Here is a 5,453-nt window from a genome sequence, read left to right as displayed (position 1 = left end):
TAAAAGGGGCACTAGGGGATGTTTGGGCTAGAAAATGGACAGATATAGTCCCGTGCCAAATCCCCCCCCCCCTTGCCCCCATGTCTTCCAGATTGAAGGCCTAGCCAATCAAATTAGGAAAAGTGCTGAGCAGCATTTTAAAGCTAAGGCTTTTGCCTAAGCATAGTCCATACTACTGAACATAAAATAAACTTTGGGACACAAAAGACAGAGATTCAATTGCTTTGGTATTGACTTATCTGTATGCACTCAATACAGGACACAGTGCTATGCATTCTGTCCCCTCAGCTGTGTCTAACGCAGCAGCTAGGTTCTGGCCTCTGCAAATTATAACTATTGAAGCAAATGGCGGCCCCAATATGGCTCCAAGTAAGAGGAAATCTGTTTTTATTTTGCTATCGGTCTTAGGTTCGTATCAGGATGTAATCATCCTTGCAGATCCAAATGTGTGTGAGTCTGCAAATTTTCCAGGCATTAACCTGAGTAGCTGGGATGACAGTAGAGCAGGAGCCTTGTAGGAATTTAAAACGTGACACCTCAACAAACCAGCAGAGAGCCAACACGTAATGTTCAGAGTATAGGGTCATCAAGTACAAGGACGACATACCATCATGTTCTTTGGGGGAGGAAAAATAAACATAATCACAGAATAAATTATTTCTTGCTGGCTGAGCTTAACAGATGCTTTTTTCTTTTTGCTTACATATCAAGAGAAATAGAGTATATTTTGTTTAAAAAGCAATGCACCACTATGGAAGAAAAAAAGATGAGTTTCTCTCTCCCTATTAGTTGTGAACCTAGCCATGGTCGGAAAGTGGTTTGTTATTTTCTCTAGTGAAAGGCAGGGACAATGTTTTGTGTGGCATACTAGATCAATCAAGGAAGGAAAACGTATTAAATGCATATCTCATTCAAGTCTTGTTCGGTTTTTAAAGGCCCTTAATCTCTGGTCTTGACAGGACATTGATTAACTAGACCTAAAAAAAAAACACTAAAGGTCTCCTTCAGTTTCTCCCATGAGTGCCTTCAAATACTTCACAGAGGGCTGGGGTGGGTGGGGGGTGTTGGGGAATAGAAATGAATGCCTGATAGACAGCAGCCCAGCCCGTATCAAAGCACAGATGAAAGGCCTTAAAAACGAAAGAGAATCAAGATCCAAAAAGAGGATGCACTTTTGAGATGTAGATCCAAACAAAACCCTGTTTGTTACCAAAGTTAAGGATTAACCTACCGGTACTTTAAATTTGGAATTAAGGGTGTGTTGGTTTTCCTCAAAATTGATGCACATATACTGCAATCAAATTGAGTGAATATAAACCGAATAAATTATTCTAGATATAATTTAAATGCATGAGTATAAACTACACATCTTATTCAAATACAATACATAGGCTAGAGCTTACCTAAATCACAATTTAAGAGAGAGAGAGAGAGAGAGAGAGAGAGAGAGAGAGAGAGAGACTTACACCAGACAATTCATACACAAAAGGCCTGGTCAGATATCATTGACTACCATTGCTTATTTGTCTTTGCTGAATGCCCCCAGCCTCCTTAACAAGGAAGTTAGAAGTAAGCCATTTGTGCTGAGCGGTCAAGTGTTTCATGTTCTGAATTTTAATCACCCTGGTGTTTTAGTATTCAGTCATCATATTGCCATTAGAGAAGATTACCAGTCAATTTCAATTGGTATCATGGTTCGGATGGTTTCCCGAAAACTGCTCAAATATTGGATTGTCATTCATTAATGTTATCTCTGTGTTTAACATGTCATGTAAGTTTCACGTTTTGGGCTCAATACAAATGGGTTCAAAACTGCTTGTCTGTTTTGGTATTTTGGATGCAGGCTTAGACAGAAGCTATGGCCAGTAGCCATGGAAAGATAGAACACAAATAATTCCTCTCAAGTAACCCGGAAAAATCAGATTCGTTTTTAGGTTTGTAGAAAAATTTGTGTCAGTATTGTGAAACAGTTTGAAGATGTGATGCAATCAGAGGGAGCCTTTGGGGGTTTACATCACACTTGAATTGCCTGGAGGCCATTTGTATAATAATGAAGACCTACAACTACTTTAGATTAGAATTCAACTTTATTGTCAAGAGTAAAGACAATGCTGTATAACAGTATAACAGGGCATTACAGGCATTACAGATTTTCCCAGAGACCTTGAATTGCACATGCAGGTGATGCAGTGATATGTGTGAGTTCGCCATCTGTGCCGTTTACACAGTCACAGAAAACCTAAAACTGAATTTCTCAAATGTTCCCCTCTAAAACGGTCTTGCACTGTATGCCTCTGGACTTAATTGTCACCGCGCGATCTGGCGTCAATGAATGAAGCTCTAAAAATCCTTTCTGACGTTGTAGCCCACTGCCAAACAAACAATTACAGAATGACAATATTCCGTTTTACCTTGTTCTAACTTGACTCTTTACCTTGTTCTAACTTGACTCTAACTTGACTTGATTTGTCATTTGTCTCTCCTTTGCATTCTCCTTTTACAGATATTTCCCTGTGTACACTGGGTTCAAGTTCTGCTCAGCACTCCCAGCAAAGCCCCAGGACTCTGGTTTTCCTTGGACCTCGACCAGGACTCTGGTTTTCCTTGGACCTCGACCAGTTCAAACACATACTTGGGAAACGTACTGTGCTGGAAATGGTATTCTTTCCCTCTTCATAATCGATGCATTCCATTCTCTATAATGTCAAGTGATGGGCCAGTTAATGTTTGGTCAATGTCTAGTTCATGGACATTGCTATTTTCCTTGCAGTAAGTCTCTTCAAAGTGAGGTATATTTGTTTTCTTAACTTGGCTTTAAATCTTCGATGCAATTGGTATTTCTGTCTGATTATAGTTTCAGCTCGATACAATTATTTCATAAAGTTTGGTTTAGTTCTGCTTTATCTTAATTTAAATAAAAACTAGATGGTTTGGGCACAATGGATAGTTGACAGTAACCCCTCTAGAAGAGTTCAATATGACTGAGTGGACTAACATAGACCATGTGTTAGTTGGATCCACCTGTGGCCTGCGTCAGGTTGCTATCTTGCTGAGGTTATTCACTATTTTTTACAACGGTACTTCTCACCCAGAGTGAATACACAAGTCATGGGAAATGCAGTTGGATTCAGTCACAAGTGTAACAGTGTGCTTGCTTACAGTTAGTTTCGGGTTCGAAGCTGATTATGCGCCGCTACTTGGACGATTTATGTTGGCCTACATTTCAAGTCTCATGATGATAAGAGACGCTATTCTGGAGCTCCCACCCCCCACTGCTTTGTGCGGTGCTGCTCTCAACTCTATATGAGGCTGTGTTTGTGTGCAGTCTCTACGGCCTACTACTGTGCGTAACGCCACTTTCTAACGATTCATCACAAAGAGAACAATCATGGCACATGGATCAACACATGAAGAGTGAGCACAGGAGATGCCTATTTCCACCACTGATAGATTTCAAATTTGCCCAATATTGTTGTATGAAGAAATATTAAAATATATTCATAGAGGTTATACAATTAAACTATATGCAAAAATCAGAGCGCCACATCATAGTCTTAAAGTAGGCTACTTTGAATAAGTAATCTCGCTCTATCTTAAGCTTTTGTTAAGGTACTTTCCCCTAAAACTATGCTTCAATGGGCTGTGGCTGAAGCCGTCTCTTAGCAACACTGGCAGGAAGAAGGACGAGGGAGGGGTAACGGGGTGAACAGAAGAGGGGGAAACTGGGTGAGGGGATAATACGAAACGGAAATTAGGGTGCAGAGGAACTAAGTAGGTGGGACGGGGAAATAAACAAGAATCTGTGAAACCGGCAGATACGTGCGACGATGGGGAGCAAATACAAGAAAGAACGGACTATGAGACGATAAGCAGCAGGGGGAGATAACGTCAAGTTATTGTGTCCACGACCACAGCCTCTATAGCTGGCTGAAGAGATGGTCTACAAACTGCCAGAGACATAACGATGCCCTCGATTCCTCCTATTATGCCACGAAATGTCCAATAGTGAACCTAATTATCATAGCAACAACCCAGTGCAACCACATAAAAGGAAAATGTAAAATTAAAAAAATAAACTCACCTCGTTAAAAGGATCTTAGGCTGTTTCCACCGTGGCCGGCAGTGTGTCTGCCTCAGACGTGAGGCGTGTAACGGACGTGTAACAGTGTACAGACGTGCTCCAGGCGTTAGCGGTTCAGGAAAGCGTCATCGGGTTCAAGACGCGTCTACGACTGGTTCATGCACTTGCCTCTGTGTGATCCCAAAGTCTTTATACTGTATTTATACTCTCCCCGAAGGCGAGTGAGAGACCGGTCAGAACGACAAAGGAGATACAGGCGCAGGGTCCATTAGAAACAAATCCACGTCCGTCCCGGTGCAGTGCCAGTGTGTGTAAAGACGATTCCAGATGAGGAGAGGCCACGAAACCGCAAAGCTGTAGATGCTTTCTTGGTTGCAAAAATAAAAAAGACGGATTGCCAGCTGTTTTATTTGACAAAAGATTTCGTCCCCCCCAGACCCCCCTACACGACAGGTCGTGAAGCGGTGTTGGTGTCTCCGCTGAAAGGATCGTCCTCGTTGGTCATAAGCAATTCGACCCCATCAGAGAATATACAGTGTGGTGTTATTTCAGACATTGTAGTCCGGAAGTTGACAGCCTGCCTTTTAGTCAAGCTTGTAATTAAACAATTGATCGTTTAGTGTTACATCGAAACGCTATTAATGGTTGCAATATTAATGAACCAAATACAATAAAACAGAAAGCTTGGGGTAGTCCACCAGACATTGTCTATAATCGCAAATAAGTTTATATGAGAGATGGTTTGTACTCTCCCTTTTATCCCTTTTAAGCCTTCATTTTGTGGAAAAAAATAAGATTAGAATTCATCAAATATATACAAGGACATTTCACAACTACAGACCAATAGGCCTATTCAACAATATAGTCCTAACTTTAATTCATTCAATCCAATTCAATTCAAATTCAAATTACTTTATTTTTCCGTTAGGAATTTCAGATGTGGAGGAGCAGCAGGGTGTGTCCATCCATACCCAACAATACATACAATAAACAAAACAAAACAAAAAACACGCACACACGCGCAAACATACACCATAAGCCCTGCAGAAAATATAAATAAAAATCCTTGCCTAAGCCTAATAAATAAATAGTAATTTACCTTCCTCAAAATGATATATTAGACACAAAACCAGTTTATATTTAATATAAGAGTGGGTTGTCAACTAGCTATGGAGTAAATACGTAACGTGATTCTTACAATTTATACCACCATTTTCAAATGTTCAAAATGTAAAAAGATTCTTGCAATTCACAACCTAAAAACGTATGGCCAGCAAAGTCTACACTTCAAAAGCATTTTGAGAGCTGTAAATAATGCTGCCATCTACAGGAGAGTTTACATATGACGGTCACACACATTATAGAATATCCA

At 40.4% G+C, this 5,453-nt stretch overlaps 1 long non-coding RNA gene across 1 annotated transcript in view; it reads right to left on the bottom strand.

The window, feature by feature from the left end:
- The window catches only part of LOC132464574 (uncharacterized), a 9,307-nt gene extending 4,634 nt beyond the window's left edge, over nt 1-4,673 (bottom strand). The window contains exon 1 of the long non-coding RNA XR_009527289.1: nt 4,082-4,673. This is a non-coding gene — a long non-coding RNA (uncharacterized LOC132464574). The remainder of the gene's footprint in view (nt 1-4,081) is intronic.
- Between the last annotated feature and the right edge of the window lie 780 nt (nt 4,674-5,453).

This window comes from Gadus macrocephalus, chromosome 9 (genome assembly GCF_031168955.1).
Source record: "Gadus macrocephalus chromosome 9, ASM3116895v1".
Classification (NCBI taxonomy): domain Eukaryota; kingdom Metazoa; phylum Chordata; class Actinopteri; order Gadiformes; family Gadidae; genus Gadus; species Gadus macrocephalus.
This window is presented reverse-complemented; position numbering and strand designations above follow the sequence as displayed.